Source organism: Mesocricetus auratus, unplaced genomic scaffold (assembly GCF_017639785.1).
Source record: "Mesocricetus auratus isolate SY011 unplaced genomic scaffold, BCM_Maur_2.0 Super-Scaffold_100008, whole genome shotgun sequence".
Lineage (NCBI taxonomy): Eukaryota > Metazoa > Chordata > Mammalia > Rodentia > Cricetidae > Mesocricetus > Mesocricetus auratus.
In genome coordinates, this window is record NW_024429192.1 from 48,324,190 (window position 1) to 48,341,176 (window position 16,987).

Here is a 16,987-nt window from a genome sequence, read left to right on the forward strand (position 1 = left end):
CTGTTAATTCTGTTCCCAGCCACAAGCTTTAAATATCTCCAATAACTAATCATTAGTCCCTACGCTGTCCTGGCCTCTGAGTCTCAGCATCCTGACCTTGCTCATTGAATTCACTCTTACTGATGTAATCACTCATGCTTCTCTGTAGTTACATTCGTCATGGTGCTTGTTAGAATTATCATCATCCCTACTGCACCTTAGTTCAACAAAATTAAGTATGTTTGGACTTTGTCATCTTTAATTTCTTCAGATGGTTTCAAGTAGATACATTATTTTAAATGATCAATAAATACCTTGTCAGTGAAATGACTCTCATACAGTGATAACAGATGCTAATTGGGAGCAAAATCTTAAGACTAGAGAATTTTGTAAATTCAGAGAATGACATTTCACTGACCTTGAATCCACAGGTTCAAAATTTCTTAATGTTAACTTGGTCCTTCAGAGTAATCTATTAAAGCAATAGATGTAAAACATGTATAATATGTATGTATGTATGTATGCATGCACTGAAGTCAATGAAATTAAGGAAGATCCTAAATTTTTAAAAAAGGAATATTTAATCTGATCCATACTGTCTATTCACTGATTTTCTGATTTTCTGATGTTGCCTAAACATTCCTTTGCTTTACTTAAAGCCTGATTATTTTTGTTTTCCTTTTTATAGTATAAAGACAATAGAGTGGCAATGTCCTTCACAGGTAATGCACGTGTCTTTTAACTTTTGCTCTTTTTATGGTCATGGCATGTGTATGCATATAAATAAGTGCACAAGTTTAGCTCCAGAAATGTTTACCCTAAACTCTAAAAATGTAGCTTAACTAGAACATTGGATAGCTGGCCTCTCATCATTGCTGTTTATGTTATAAGGCTCCAAGTGCTGTCTTATAAAAGATATATCCATTTATTTTCACATTTAATCTGAAGTGTAGAGTTTCAGGATTGGGAATGGTTTGCAGGTTGTTCCCTCCTGGTTATTTTTGGCTTTAAGTGTATTGATCATTTTTATCATTTTCTTGTTTTAAACTTCTTTAAACACAGCACAAATGTTATTCTCATCATGCCAGAAATGGGTTTGGAATTGATTTTGAGTTTCCATTAATTTTACTCTTTGCTCTCTGTGAGAAGTTTTTCACTTGCTTAAATTCAGAAAGATACTTTTGTTCAAAAGATGTGGGAGAACAACACTTGGGGAGCCTCAGCTGGCCCAGGACACTCAGACGTTCTACTTTACAGAAGCAAAGTTATTGAATTCACTAGCACGGACTTTACTGAAATTAGTGAAAACTCATTCATCTGAATGCAGTTTCAAGGGCTTCCTCCCTCTTCTCTCCACAGAAGTGCTCAGCAAAGCAAGCATCTTCTGAGAAGCCGGCCTGATTGGTCCGGGTTGGCACTGTTTCAGTGTTTGGCCTACAGCGGCTGCTTAGGAAGAATTTTGTCTCATCCTCTCTATTTTCCTGGAGTGTATCAGACTCAGACACGTGGTGTGCAAAGGAAATCCAAGTCCTCTAAAAATGCTATTTCTTTTGGTAGTAAGGCCAATGCCAGTTCTATTTTGGCAAAATGATCTTATCAAGATTTAACAAGAGATACTCCGTAACACCTCCAGTCTGTGGGAAGACATAGACCAAGGAAGAGAACTTATTACATCTTGCATACATATATTTTCCCTCCAGGCACCAGGGAAGGGCAATGATCAAACTTATTATTGGTGCTGAAGAGAAATGCAAACTGACAAGAATGCTAGGACAATTACTCATCTTGATCAATTTAAAAAGAAATAAACAAGTATTTCTTTCTATATTAAAACAGACACGAAAGATCTCTTTTCAGTCATTGTTGAAGGTATTTTTGCTCCTATAAAGGCACCTCACATGTCTGCCTTGCCATCCTTGGTGCTATCACAATTCAGAATTTGTTGCATTTCAGCCAGATTCTCTAGACTTAACTAGATGAAACAATTGCATTACAGCATTAAGATTCCTTTGCGAGTCAAATGAAAGGAGAGCTGTACAGTTCACATAGCTTGAAAGGCTTGTCACGAACACAGCTAAATACCATACATGCTATATAGTTTTCTAGGTTTATAGTCCCTTGTATGAAAACTGTTAGGCTTTAACTTCACACTTAGGAGTATCAAGAACCACAAGGAGAAATTTAGATAAATAAACCCCACTTCCCACCCTATCCTTACTGCTCCCCTGCAGTTTGTGTTTTCGAACAAATGCTTTATGTCTTTAAAAAGTGCCAGGGAATCTCTTCCTCCAGCTACATAGGCTTTGGTTTTATGTGTGTATCATGATACACCTTAAAACAGAGAGTCCCACTAACTGCAGTGGGATGTTAATTTAAATACAGACTTAGGGGGAAGAGCTCCATCTACTGAATCAGTTAGATCACAGTTTGAACCCTATAGCTAAGTTATCCCTTCATTACATTAACACTTAGAGGCCCTAGAGAGAACAGCTAAGTTGCAGACACGACCATCTTCACAACTAGTTGTGAGCCTAATGCTCTTTTGGATATTTCCCAGATGCCCTAAGCCCTCTTTCCTTTGTCCTCCCCAGTTTTCAAAGCTTTCCATGTTCCAATATAAAACAAAAACTGGATACTTTGCTATGTTAACCATCTCTTGGAAGCAACAGAAACTCACTGGCATTGAAGGAAAAGCCTGAGTTAGGTGAAGGAGACATGCACGGAGAAAAACTCTGTCCCTGGCAGCTTGAATAAACTAGGAAAATGAAAAAAAAAAAAAAAAAAAAAAGAGTAGCTTCCTTACTTTCCTCACCTTGTCTGATTTCTGAGCAAGGCTACAGGCCCCAGCTCCTTGCTCTCCTTGGCTGCAGTGTTGTTGTGGCTTCCTAAGATTACAGGGAAATGCTTCAGCAAGCCAAAAAGTCACAAACAAAATTAAAAAGAAAAAAAAGCATAAACAGCTGATTTTATTGGAAAAGGTCTTGGCATTTCCCTACATATGCCACAATTTTTGTTGGTAGTTCCTAGTTCTATGATCAGAAAAGTTATCATGTCATACTTATTATCATTATTTTTTTCAGGGTTGTTGATGGTACAGCCTGGACAAATGGACCAACGAAATGCAAGGTAAAGATGATATCTCCTGTTTGTTTGAAAGATCTAAGAGATCTAAGATCTATGAGATCACAAGTTTAAAAGTTTCCTTCTCAGAATACTAGTGACATATAGAGACATTTATTCTCTCTAAGTTAGAAAGGAATAAAAGAAAAATCAAAATAAAAACAAAACAGAAAACCACTTGTTAACACACTAACAGATAGGGAATAAAGCAAGTGGTATCTGAATAAACTTCAGCATTAATACATCTGCATAAAATGAAAGAGTGTGCAAGACCTATGAAATAGAAATTAAGGTAACTTATAAGAATATAAACAGATGTTTAGAAGCATATATGGATGATAATAATAATCAGATAGAGGCAACAGTTTATTGATTTTTAAATTACAGAAAAATGATAAAATAACAAAAGCTCACTATTTTTATATAAAAATAAAATAAATATAAATGTTAAGTGGCTTCGTGTATTTTTTGCTGTATATGCAAATATGTATGCATATGTATTTACATATACCTGAATACACACACATACTATACATACACACAATACACACACACACACACACACACACACCTCTGCATAAATTAATGTTGTTTGGCAGTGAAAGGTAATATGAGGAATGAAAAGCAAAACTCTGAATTATTTCAAATTGGGTATTGACTATCAGTAGGCTACTTATAGGCTTGTTAATATTTCTTTTTAACACTCTGAATTTTTGAATTTGACCTTAAACCATATAAAGAAAACAGAATTAGAAAAGCATTGCATAGCAAAATGTATTTTGTTAAAAAACCTGATCACTTACATTTATTAGAATATTTAAAAATCATAAAACAAAAATACAAAAAGAAAACAATAACAACAAAACCCAAATGGCCAACTAGATTTTTAAAAAATCTTTTGAAGACAAGTTCAGTTCTGAGACACAAATAAGTATGAGAAATTTCATCTTAGAGGGTAACTTGTTTGGATAGTTATAAAAGCCCCCAAAATGAAAAAGTCTCTACCATAACTATAACAAACAGCTACTGAAGAGCTACATCCAACCAAGAATCAATCAGAGCTGCAGAGCTTGAGAAGGACACTGCAGACCTGAGAGAAATGACTACATGAAGCAACATCAAACCGAGCTATGGAGATAAAGCTTTCTGGAAAATGGGAAGTGTTACCATTAGTGACAGGAGACACTGTGCTTCAGCAGCAAAGACAACAAGCAACAACTAAGAACACCTGGGCATGTCTCTGCAGAAGGAAAGTAGAGGACTAAGTAAACGAGAGGACAATCTACTTCTTTTGTCATTTGCCTTTGGAAGACTGGCTTAAAGAAAAAAAAAGCTTGCACAAAAGATACATGTATTCCTTTTCTGGTATTGTTACAGGCCCACCTAGATTTAGCTTTCGATTCCAGATGAGATCAGACATGTTCAGACTAGCACATCTCTGCTCTGTAAGCACTGATCTTCCAGCATTTTACTGGCAAATTCATGCATCCCTAAATTTATGCACAATAGATGCCCCTAAAAATCTGCAAATCTTCTGTTTCAGTCAAATTCCTCATTAAGTTCATTTTTTCCTCCATTTATTCTACTAGCAGTAAGCCGGAAAGTTAAGGCAGGCAACTTGCATAGGAAAGAAGTTGAATAGTACTTACCCTAAGTACAGGGTGCAAGTCTTAGTGGGTAGTTCACTTTTCTCTATGATAGTTAGAAGGGCATCCAGGTCTGAACTCAGTTCTTGCCCCTTTCCCTTCTGGAAAACTGAGTAGACTCACTGAAGGTGCCTCAGAGAAGGATCACACAAATCGACAGTCTTACCTGTGGCCATTCAGAAGACTGCACTTTGGTGTGTATTTAAAACTATGAATAAAGTCAGAGACAGCGCATGCTCAGCAGGCAATTTAAAAATATTTATAACATTGTTGTCTCAAAAACAAATTTCCTCAAACAAAGCAAAACTCACATTTCTTATCCATGCCAAGTTTAACGTTCTGAGACAGAGCTGTTTTGGAGTTCTCCGTTGGAGGAAAAAGGTTTCTTAAAAAATTTTTTTTGAGCCGATGGAGAATAGTTCTCCCTTCCCTTTTGGGTACTCTTAAAGGGGTGGAATAAATTTCTCTTCAAGTTTCAACAAAATTCACCATTGGTTATGAAAAGACATTGCACATTAAAGGTTCATGAAAACAATTTCAAAGAAAGTAACAAGAAACTAAAAACTACAGGTCTAAAGCATGTAGCGGTCACTTGAGCCTTTAAGGCAGTCTTGTGTGCTATAACACACACACATACATCCACACACAATCAGGATCTAGTATATTCTATATGGCAAGAATAATGTATAGACTACCTTATGCATATCGAGAGAAGTTATGCTCTTTTTCTAACTAAAATCTGAAGTCTTCAAAACTAAACAATTAATGCATCAAATTTTAGAGTAAATCCAGCAATAACTGTCAGTATAACTGCTTTTCATAGCAAGTGTGGAAAGGTAGCCGATCACACATTAGTCAGTGAAATTTTGAGATAAGCACAAAAAAAATTTGATTGAGCTAAGGTTTTAAAAGTACTAATCGAAGCAGGAATGCCTGCCTCTCTCCTATTTGGGCATTTCTCCTTCTCTGCCTTGAATACCTTAAATATCCCATTTATCATCTTTCACCAAACCCAGAATGAACAGCCCACGGATCTCAAAGACCTTCTTTAAACCTCTTACTTAATTCGTAAGTCTCTGAATGGATTGCAACTCCTGCTCCACTTTCCAGTGGTGCTCAGCTGGCCTCACAAAAGCTTCACAGACCTATCCTTAACTATCTCTGATGTTTGCAAGCTCAACAGAGAGTGCCGGGGGAAAAAAAATTCGAGGATTGAAAAAAAGTTTATTAAAGTGAAACTAGGAGTGCGGATTTGGAGAAGTTGCCTCTACTTTTATTTCCCTCCCAACTCCGCACAGGTGTTTCCTAACTCCCACTGCAGGGCAGGCTGCTGAGGAGGAGGGGAACATGGAGGTGAGGGAGTGGCCCAAGGTCTGACCAGCAGGCATTTAGCAGCTGCAGTCTCCTGTGTTAATGGATGTGTTTAAAAATGGACCCCCCAAAAAAGCCCAGAATGAGGTTTCTTTTTGGCAAGTGATTAAACCACTATACTGAAATAATTAAAGCTTTGTCCTTAAATAAAGCATCAGATCAATAGAACAAAAACAAAGATAAAAATTGCACACACATGCATGCGTGCACACACTCTGACACACATACACAAAACTAGCGGGTGAAGGGAGAAGGAAATTAAATAAAAGAAAACAAACAGAGTCCTAACAGGCCATTCTCCAAAAAGAAATCTAAATAAAAAGTCATATGATATCTGATAGTGCAGGACACGTCGCCAAGAACCAGAGCGGATTGCCTCCAGGAAGAAAGGGCCAGTGTATTCCAGCTCAAAGAGCTTTTCTTTCCTCCTCCTCTGTTTTTTCCCCTTTCTCCTCGACTGTGAATGTGTTACTCTCAGGTCAGATCTACCAAGAATCCTAGAATGACAGCTATCACCTTTCCCTGTACTCTCACGGCACAGCTAACTGGTGCGAGCTGCCTGCTTGGATCAAGGGGAGCACTGCTGCTTTCAGCAAGATCCTCTTCCTAACCCTCTGTCCCTCTGAGAAAACACTCTGGTCACATCTAAACCAGAGAGGGAGAGGGGAAGGGTGGGGAGAAGGGAGACACACACAAACCAAAATATGTAGGTGCAACGGCTGCAGCAACAAAAGGGTTCAGGAGGAAAAAAGAAAAGAAAAGAAAAAAACCCAGAAAGAAACCAAGTGGGGGGGGGGGAGGAAAAAAATCCCCAAACCTCTTGCTTTCAATCTGAAACTTTTTAAAGACTTAGTTTCTTTTATTTTTGATAGCTTACTTTCATTTTAGGATCGTTTACTCCTCAAGCACTATTAAAAGCATCACAAATTCTACAAAAATATGGACATAAGTGTAATTCAAGAATTTTCCTCAAGAAAACATGTAACTGTAACAAGTGACCTAGCTTAGAAATTTTGGATTTGCCCAAACTTCCCCTACTTCTAGTATCTTTCCGTGAGGTCAAGTGCTAGCTCGGCCACCCAGTGCCACGTTTAATTTGAGGGTCATTACTGAAGGAGCATACACAGAGAAGGGCTCCCGAAAAGACTCCTTGTTATCAAGTTACTTCAAACACAAGGCACTCGGACCTCCCAGCCGGGAGGGCTGACTAGTGAGGCGTTGCCCTCTGCCCCATAAACACTGTGCCCTTAAGAAACACAGATAGACACACATTTCATAAATATGGGAAAGTGTATACAAATGTAGTATTTCTTATAGTTTCCCCTCCCAGGGATAATGAATAGACTATATTTTCCCATAAATGGGGGGAAGAAAGAAGGAAAGAGTTTCTGACTCGTGAGCAACTGTTGTAGCTGCTTCCTCTGAGCCACAGCTCTGTGCAGTTAGCTGCTCAGCTAATCTGGGGTTTCGGTTTTTGAGGCGCTTGTGGAAATTTACCCTTTGCTCAGTTTAGTGTCCATTATGTGCCTTCCAGAGATTTCCAAGCAGCAAGCAAAATATAAATGCATTACAAAGTAAAACTTTTGGAAAGAAAGCATTTCCTTGGGATTACAATTCAAGGATATTAGTATAAAAATATAAATGTACAGCAAGTATTAAAAGATAATACTGTTTACTACACTTTGCACATACAGTTTACAGTCTGATTTTTCTTTTGCTGGAGGATTAATATGAAAATGATAAGAATTCTGGAATGTTTGCTACAAACACAAATTCATAGTGGAAATACACACGCACAGGCAAAACATCAAACAGAATACAAAGCTACGTGGCAATCAGAATTGTTGAAAAACCTCTGTCTAGGTTATATTTTTCTTGAACTAATATATCATAGACAAGTAATGTCTCTGGTGGTTTGGTCATTTATATCATAGAAACAAAATATAGAAGGTAACTACCTACCCCTTACTACCTTCTCTTTTAACTGACAAGTGACACAGTGACGCCTTTTCAGCAGATGGATGCAAAAACTTGCGAGATCAAATGAACTGATGTACCCCATTGGTATTTGGGGAGCTCAAATCCCATAATTAACTTTTTACCCAAGTGGCAAAAGTAGAGGATGTTCTAGCCACTAAATTGATTATTTGATGGGCTCTTGCTGTTTCTCCTACAAGATTCCAGGGACACAAAAATGGTAGAGACATGCCAAGAGAGGGTGCATCCTGGGCAACTTTTACTGGGAGTAGGAAGAACAGCAGAGTGAGCAGAGGAACAGTTGAATTTAGAAAGATTGGAAGAGGAGAAAAGAGCAACACAGCCAACTTAATTAGTCATTCCTTTTAATTTTTCATGTATATATATGCAGGGGTGATGGGGAGAAAAGATAACTAGGTTTCTTTTGAATGTCTTTGTGTCTTTATAGAGTAATGTTCTGTTCCTGTCTCTCTTTTTTTCAGGCAAAAAAACTAATAAAAATAGAAAAACATATATCAGACATTAAGCCCCCCCCCTCCCTTTGTAAAGAACTCTTTGTTCTCCAGTGAAAATGCTGAAAAATCCCCGGGCAGCTACTCCCTGAAACAAGTGCAAAACACTTAGAGGCTTTTGGGCTGGCTGGGAGCCAGGAACCCTCCCGCTGTCTGGTTAGAAGAGGAAAAAAAGAAGAGAGGGGAAGAGGGATGGGGAGAGGGAGAGAGGGAGGGAGGGAGGAGGGAAGGAGAGAGAGAGAGAGAGAGAGAGAGAGAGAGAGAGAGAGAGAGAGAGAGAGAGAGAGAGAGAGAGAGAGAGAGAGAGAGAGAAGAGAAATTGGAGCTTCCTTTTAATAGACCCTAGGAAGCAGCGTTTTTTCTTTTTCTTTCTTTTTTTTTTTTTTCAAAACTGGCGGTCAAGCGTTAAGTAACTCCCGTCTAAATCCACCTGCTAGAAATGAACTTGGGTACCCCCCAGGGGTGCACAAAGACAGAGAAGACAGTAACACACTCCATACTCTCTCCCACCCCCGTGTACTGCTTCCATTCTCCCTGCTCCCAAACACAAATGCCCACAGCTTTCTCACGCCGCCCCTCTTACCCCCCAACAACAAACACAGCAAAATACATGCTCCCTCAGTCTCCTTAAAAAAAAAAAAAACCTTTCCACCTCGGTTGCGACACAGTGATAAGGGGTAGAACATCTCATACCTGGTGTGAATGCTAATCAGTCAGGAGTTCTCCTTTTCCCAAGACAGGGAACTGTTTCCTTCCAAATTTATTAGAACCTCCTCCACTGCCTCTTTGAAAAACCTTCTTTGTCACCCTCTCCCAAGTCCCGATACTTCTTTAAAAAAAAAATGGCTTCGGAGCTCCTTCTATTCTTGATATTGATTCTCTCTCTCTCCCCCCACCCCTCCTCCTCTCTCCTGTCTGTGTCTCTTCTGAGTGGTCTATTGATAAGTCCCTGGAGGCACTGGGTCAGCCTGCCCGTAGGAAACCAGACACAATGCACAAATCTCCGAGTGCCATTCTGCCATCAGCAAGCAGACCACGTTTAGGAGAGAGAGAGGGAAAAAAAAACAGTAGAGCAAGAGACAGAGAGAGAGAGAGAGAGAGAGAGAGAGAGAGAGAGAGAGAGAGAGAGAGAGAGAGAGAGCGCAAACGAGGGAGGGAGAGAGAGAGAGACTGAGAGGAAGAGAGAGGGAGGAGAGAGGGAGAGACAGAGACACACCGAGAAGGAGAGAGAGAGTGAGAGAAAAAGACTGATTGGAGCAGGAGGGAGGGAGAGAGAGAAAGGGAGAGGGAGAGAGAGCGCGAGAGGGAGAGCGACACTGCCAGTCAGGTTAATCATCCCTACTTTAATTAGCTGTTCGGCTTAGACATAAAACAATTGAATTTGAATGATCTGTCAGCAGGCTCGGCTGAACCAGAGGGGAAAGCGAATATTACAAAAAGACTGTTGGTGTGTTCTGATAAGCAATACTGCTCGTACTGACAAACCCTCAAAGGGGGAACTATTAAAACTTACAACTAAACAAAAAGTGCAGATACAAATGGCACTAGATAGAGGTTTTTTTTTAAAAAAAAAATGCAGTTTTCTCTCCTAGTTTTGTGAATCATAGATATTTGTAAGCAGGTGCCAGCATATTGGGGGTTTGTGTGTCATGTGTGAAAGTTTATTAACGATGGTCTAGGAGTGCAGCAGACAGAAGCTGCAGAGAACAAGACAGGTACAGTCAGATGCCGAATCTAGATCTTGGAGGGAGACAGATGCTGGAAAAAGAGACACCATGGAAAGAGATCAGCACAGACAAAGTCAGTGGGCAGACAGGCAGACAGATTTTAGGCATGGCACGATCTTGTCTAAAAGGCAAAAGTTCTGATGCAATAATAGGTGCAAAACAATCCATCCATCCTCCTCTCCCGGGTGCACTCCAAGGTACAGTTAAAATGGATTAATCTTTGTGACAAACAGAGCTGGCAAGGCAGACTACGGCAGACACTGAACGCGATTTACAGACCCAGAGAATACAATGCTGGAAAAAGACCTACAGATGAACCCCTCTTATTCCTCATTTAGCAAGGAAGGAAACTGAGGCCCAGAACCTCAGAGCAATAAATCACAAAGGTAGTAACTGTGTTAACACTAGAATCCAGAGTTCTAGGAGCCTGGAAAGCTGTTTCATGTATCACCAAGATGCCAGAATTCCTTAAAGATTCTGACCCAACAGATACAAAAATTACTCTTGCCTCCAAGATAACAAGATTCCTCCATCTAAAGAATTAGTACAAAAACCTCCATTTCCCCGCAAATGTCTATATCCAAGGAGAAGTAAGTTTTTTTTTTCTACTCATTCTCAGAGTAGAGCAGACAAATGTAACATTATGGGGTCCCATCTGAGCAAGGTACAGCTTGTGCTACATTCTCGAACTAACACAGGCAGTGGATTGATCTGCAAAGACCTCGCCCAGACTTTACAATCTCCTCGGTGAACATCATCTGCTGTGAGCCATCATCCAAGAAGATGTGGCTTTTTCATACAACACATTTCTAAAATACGGGCACTGTGTGGGTGAATGAGATTGAGTCTTTCAGTTTATGAGAGTTTTAAATTACTAATGAGATTTTCTACCTAGACAATTAGCTATGGGTAACTTTGCTGATTATTTCAATTGGAAACAAGCCACCAAAATAAAAGGGGGACAATTGTATTATTTGCTCGTGAATTTGATTACATCTTTTTGGGGACACATGATCACATTTACTAAGGAGCCCTCTCTTAACAACAGTAAATTGAGGGTGTGTGTTTTAAAAGGAGGGGGTGCTTATAAGAAGAACAGTGCCATCAGATGTTACTGGAGAAATTAAGCCTCTCATCCTAAAACAAGAATCACGATGTATATAAAAGCAAAAACTGTCAGTCATGCTTCAGTAACACGGGGCTACTTAGGGTGAAAGAAGAAAACCGAAAGAAATGTCAAGCACCTGGAGCCCACTCAAAAGCAAGGCACCCGAAAGAAGTCATAGCCAAAGTGATTTAGTTTATTTGCACACTGACCTCTTTACCAACAGCTGCTGTGACTAGCCGGAAATACAAGGACCACAGTCAGTTTGGAGATGAGAAAGCTAGAGAGAGGGGGGGCTGATTTTGACATTGACTGATCCTCCTGCAGGTCTCAAAGTGTATGATGGGGAAGCCTAGGGCAGGGAAGGGAGGGGTTTACAAATGCATGCTGGCATGCTGCATACGGAGGCACAAGCTTCACAGCAAACACAGCTTTGTAACAGAGCCTCAGTTTTCCCATCTGCAAAAAGTGATGATACTGGCCCAGTTGAAGATAGTAGACTAATATAAGGAAAGTACACAGATTTGTAATTGCCTGGTAGTTATTGAGGAAGGCTTGATATGAAGCTTAATGAAGCACAGTTATGAACTATGGGTGTGCTGACTGTATTCTATCCAAAGCCTGGCAGTTCAGGACATAAAACCAAACAAGAAAGCAAAGATGGAAGATGCAGACTTATATTAGAAAGGGCTGGCAATCGAGATCAGTGAAGTTTAGAACCTTAAATTTCTAAAACAGAAACTTAAAAGGTGGTAGTTCATCTGAAAGCTACAAAATTTCATTATTCTCAAATTTAAGAATATTTTCTGGCTCACAATAAGGATAGCCAGCATTCTGGGACAGTTGTTTTGTATTCAGTACTTCTATTATAAATTACTGACACGGCAACACTGTGACTTAGGTACTCCAGTGCCTCCATTTCATAGCAGAGGAGACTCAACTACAGTGAGGTCATGAGATTTGCTAAGTTACAGAGCTGTCAACAGAGCTGGGATTAAACCCAGGCAATATGACCCTAAGCCTGCATTCTCAGCAACAGTGCTATCCTGGCACCCAATAGGTTTCACAAATGAACAGTAAATGAGTAAAATACATTTAAAAATTTCAGTGGAAATAATACAGATCTCATCATCATGACTTTGGAGAAGGTTGAGAGTTTAGATTATCTCATTGGTGCCTCTCAGAAGCCGGGGTGCACATGCCCTGGCATAGTGTTGAGACTGGGTGAGGTGAAGACTGCTGACCATGAGCACCCAGGGCATTTAAGTATCTGATGGTATTTTTAGCACTTTGAGGGTAGTGTTAGCACACAGGTTATTAATTGGCTTAATTCCAGTTTGGATAATTACATCGTGTCTCTTTAATTTGTCCCCTGACAATGCTATCCTTCACTCCCTGTCACAGACATGCTCTTTTAAAAAGCACATAAACACACACAAACATGTAGTTACATTTAAGGTTTGCATAATCACTTAGGCTGTTGCTTCCCCCTTCATACTAAATGGTCTGTGTATAGTAGACATGTAATAAATAAATGAATAGGGAAAAGAATAAAGTCATTATAAAAAAACACAGATAACCAGTTGAAGCTAGGATTTCTATTTGGCACTCAAATAAACAAATATATTATTTTTCTTTTTTAAATAAACAGATTATTATGCCATTTCCTTGGTGACACGATACCAATAATGTGTATTTTTTCTTCAAGGGTAAATATTTCAAGAGCTGGTGACCTGCTTATGATAAAATAATCTCTTTATTCTGTGTATTTTTTTTGGTAAAAATATGTTAATGAAATTTCCGATGTTTTAGAGTAGACAAAAGAACTAGGTAATGCATGTATAGCATACCAATATAAGTCTCATTAGAACAGTTAGTAATCCAGCCATTAGACCCTGACTTATCTGGCAGTTGCTTTATAAAACCACCAAACATTTTAGAGGAGAAAACCTAGCTCAGTCAGTTCAGCAGCTTGGCAGACAAAAGTAGACACACCCCTCTCCTTTTCCTGAACAACTTTTGGTCTATGAAAGACTGGCCATGACCACAAAAAGCTCCCAGAGGCCTATGTTTTAGTCACATCCACAAATAAGTAGCTTCACATAAGGTACATCACACTTTATTGGTGAGTACCTACATGAATAAATCACCAAATGTAAGGAATATGGAAAACAGAAAAAGGGTTAATTTATTTACCATGCATGAGAGTTTCTAGACCTTTGCTTCTCCAGCTTTTAGTTCAAAATTCCATGCATACTCTGCACATAATAATAAATGCCATAACTCCGCATATGCCAGAATCTGATTTACTTTCAAGCATCTTTTCTGGTTCAGTTCTCAAAGTCTCCTTTCTTATAAACTTCCTCCAAATGATTTTTTGTGGTCCTTTGTGAATCATCACTTAAAAGTCAATGCTTATGGGGTGACCCTAATGCTATAGGGAGATTTGCATCAAACCAGTCCTATTTCCTCTTGAGAATCAAAGGTTAATTCCATGACCTTATCTGCAAACAGGCCTAAGTACAATAAACAAATAAACAAACAGCCTGTCCTCATTTATTGGCACTGCTCAGTGATCTCCCAGGGACTGCCTTTTTGTTAGTCACTAATGCTTTGAGACTGACCTCTATGGGAACAAGGCCTTTTGGTTCTGTTTGGAATATTTAATGTATTGTGTCAAATGACTACTGCTCACACTGCTGGATGACATTCCATAAAAGTTGGAAGTACCAAATATTTTCACAGTTCTTAATACAATGTTTTTATCTAGGCCCTATGTTTCCAGTATATAAAATGGGTATGCATATTTCCCTAACACTAGTGCTTTGATACTCTAAATGATATTATTCAGTAGGTTATTTAAGAATTAGCCATTGGGCGGTGATAGTACACATCTTTAATCCCAGTACTCAGGAGGCAGAAGCAGGTGATTGGATCTCTGTGAGTTTGAGGCCAACCTGGTTTACAAAGTGAGTTCCAGGACAAAGAAACAGGAATGTTGTACAGAGAAACCTTGTTCCCCACACAACAAAACTGAAGAAACAAATGAGCAAACAAAATTAGTCAATGAAAGTACTCATACTATTTATTTTTATAGCCTTACTACTATTTTTATAGAAAGAAATCCTTATAGAAAACATATGCCAAATTCAAAACTTATTTGAGTTTTGAATTATAAGAGAAAGTAGACAACATTTATTCTGACTATTGGAGATGGTAAGCAAGCCCTTGGTTTTAAAATGCAATCCAATGATATAATAGGAGAAAAAGGTCTTTAGGACATGCTTTGTTTTCTCTCTAGCCTAGGAAAGCTAAATTGTAGAGATGGCTTATCTGATAAGTTTAAGGTCAAACAACTGAAGAAAAGCACCTATCCTGGGACTCAATTCCTCTGTCTCCGTGCTTGTTATGCCCATACTTTGCATGATGACCTTCATATTTTTGGCCTCCATAATCCTGCTCTCTGTCCTTTTGGAGAAAGTGTATTAAAATAACTTTTAAATTCTGATATACTTAGTCTTATGAACATACTGCAAAGAAACTGTGCTAGGCAGACTGATGGAGAGCCTCACGATACAACTATGTCCTAATTTCCAGAACCTGTAGGTTACCTTATATGGCCAAGGGGGTCTTGTAGATTCATTAAACCAACACTGTTACAATTCAGAGATTATCTGGGATTTCCTAGGTAGGCTATAAATACAGTCACAAGTTCTTATAAGAAAGAGGTAGGAGGACCAGTCAGTTGATGTGCTGGCAGAAGAAGCTGGAGTTGGAGCTATCCAAGACAGGGGCTATAAGCCAAGGAGTACAGAAGTTTTCAAAGACAGAAATGGCAAGAAGGTAAACTGTCTTCTATACTCTGCAAAAGGAATGAGCTCGAGGAAGACCCCAACTCTAGTGCAGCAAAACAAGTACAGACTTCTGCTTTCAGAACTGTAATGAGGATAAATACACATGGTATTAAAGTATTGGGCTTGTGGTAATTTGTTATAAAAGCCCAGGAAATTAATACAGGCACCATCAGCTGGTCTGGATATTATCTTTCAATATAACTAAAATTTCTCAGTTCTTTTTTTAAAATTCACTCTGGCAGATGTACTACTTTGTTGGTTCAAACTGGGCTTATGTTACAAGAGCGTTTATCAGTCACAGTGTCTGGTTGACAATCCACGGGTGAATCTTTTCTTTTTGCTGCAAGAACTCCCTCCTATGTTCACACCAAGCCATGATCTTAAAACATGTCCTTAGGAGGTACATTGAAAATCCATCTAATGACACTTGCTGAGGGATGACACTCATATTTCCGAGTTAATTCACAATAGTAATTCTGGCTAAAGGGAAGTGGAAGGATCTCAGTGTCCAATTCTTTTTTATTAATGTTGATTTTTATTTATATGTATGTCTCTGTGTATGCTACATGTGTGCAGCTGCTCAAGAAGCCACAAGAGGGCGCCAGATACCCCTGGAGGGTGTGACTCTCTGACCCTAACATGTTGGTTTTAGGATCCAAACTTGTGTCCCATGGAAGGGCAGCAAGTACTTTTAACTTCAGGGCCATCTCTCCAGCCATTAGTGTCCAATTTTTGAGTGCCAGAAATCTGAACTCTTTCAAAATACTGAAGTTTTTTCGCCCCCTGGTCCCCACTCCATATTTTTTCTGTTCTTTCCCAATGGAGGTTAGAAATGGAGAATTAAGCAGCCCAAGGCAGCATCTCTAGAGCTGACTTCTTTCAGAAAGCCACTTGCCTTACTGTATCCCCATCATTCAGTTAGTACATGCAGTCAGTAGGTCAGTGCCCCTAAAAGACTGTTCCTCAGACCAGTAACATTGGTGTTGGTTAGAAACTTGCTGGAACCGTAATTTTTAGCTCTTATTCTAGCTTTACTCAATCAGATACACAGAGGTAGATGCTGGAGTATCTTTATTTTGGCAAGCATTTCTAGGTGACTTTAAAGTACAGTTGAGAAGCACTGTATTGGGTAAATCTGAGAAGTTTAACAAGGCTATGAAAAAGCATGCTGACTGTGAGATTATCTGAAAGCCTAGGTATAACTGTGGCTCTAAAATTTGCTACGTGATCTTAGACCATGATCTTAAACTCATCATCTATAAGATTCAACAAGTTCCATTTATGCAAAAGGACTTATTAAAATAATAAATAATAAAAATTACAGGTCAGAATTATTTCTTGTGGAAGAAATGTCAATTTGAACTGCAAGTGTTCTAGGACCAAGATGTGGAGGACATCGTGGTACTGTGTGAAATAATGACAGACAGAGGCTCTGAGACAGTAACAGTAAAGGCTTAAGAAATTCTGAGTTTTCAGCTGGGTGGTAGTGGCACACATCTTTAATCATGGGAAGAAGGCAGAGGTAGCTGGATTTTTGTGAGTTCAAGGGCATCCTGGTCCACAAAGTGAGTTCCAAGACAGCCAGGGTTACATAGAGAAACCCTGTCAAGTTCCAAGCTTTCAAGTTACAGTGCTGACTGGATGTCTGTATACAACTGAAGGATGTGAAACTGAGTAACAAAGTCCCTGGCACTGT

The 16,987-nt window shown here is 39.1% G+C and overlaps 1 protein-coding gene across 11 annotated transcripts in view; it reads right to left on the reverse strand.

Moving 5' to 3' along the window:
* Zbtb20 (zinc finger and BTB domain containing 20) overlaps window positions 1-16,987 on the reverse strand; it is a 730,935-nt gene that overhangs the window by 130,649 nt on the left and 583,299 nt on the right. For 3 of the 11 annotated variants that reach the window (XM_040750804.1, XM_040750802.1, XM_040750806.1), the window contains one exon: window positions 4,749-4,953. The exons of 7 other annotated variants lie outside the window; for them this stretch is intronic. The gene's annotated coding sequence lies outside the window, so the exon portion shown is untranslated. Of the gene's footprint in view, window positions 1-4,748; window positions 4,954-9,298; window positions 9,681-16,987 lie in introns of those variants that run through there. One more of the 11 variants, XM_021229880.2, reaches the window with a different exon arrangement.